The 252-nt window shown below is 25.4% G+C and overlaps 1 protein-coding gene across 1 annotated transcript in view; it reads left to right on the top strand.

Moving 5' to 3' along the window:
- LOC119428756 (histone deacetylase 4) overlaps nucleotides 1-252 on the top strand; it is a 47,940-nt gene that overhangs the window by 28,180 nt on the left and 19,508 nt on the right. The window lies entirely within an intron of this gene.

Below are 252 nucleotides of genomic sequence, written 5' to 3'. Positions count from 1 at the left end.
TATATTTAACTAACCATAGTTAACTACATTTAACTACCTTTAACTATCTTTAACTATATTTAACTAGCCATACTTAACTACCTTTAACTACCTACAGTTAACAGCATTTAACTGTCTTTAACTCTTTACCTAACCATAGTTAACTGTCTTTAACTATCTTTAACTACCTTTAACTATCTTTAACTACATTTAACGATATTTAACTAACCATACTTAACTATCTTTAACTATCCTTAACTATTTTTAACTACA

The sequence above is a fragment of the Nematolebias whitei genome, chromosome 23 (genome assembly GCF_014905685.2).
Source record: "Nematolebias whitei isolate Nwh7 chromosome 23, NemWhi1, whole genome shotgun sequence".
NCBI lineage: Eukaryota > Metazoa > Chordata > Actinopteri > Cyprinodontiformes > Rivulidae > Nematolebias > Nematolebias whitei.
Note: the sequence above shows the minus strand (reverse complement) of the source record. Positions and strands in the feature narration are given on the sequence as shown.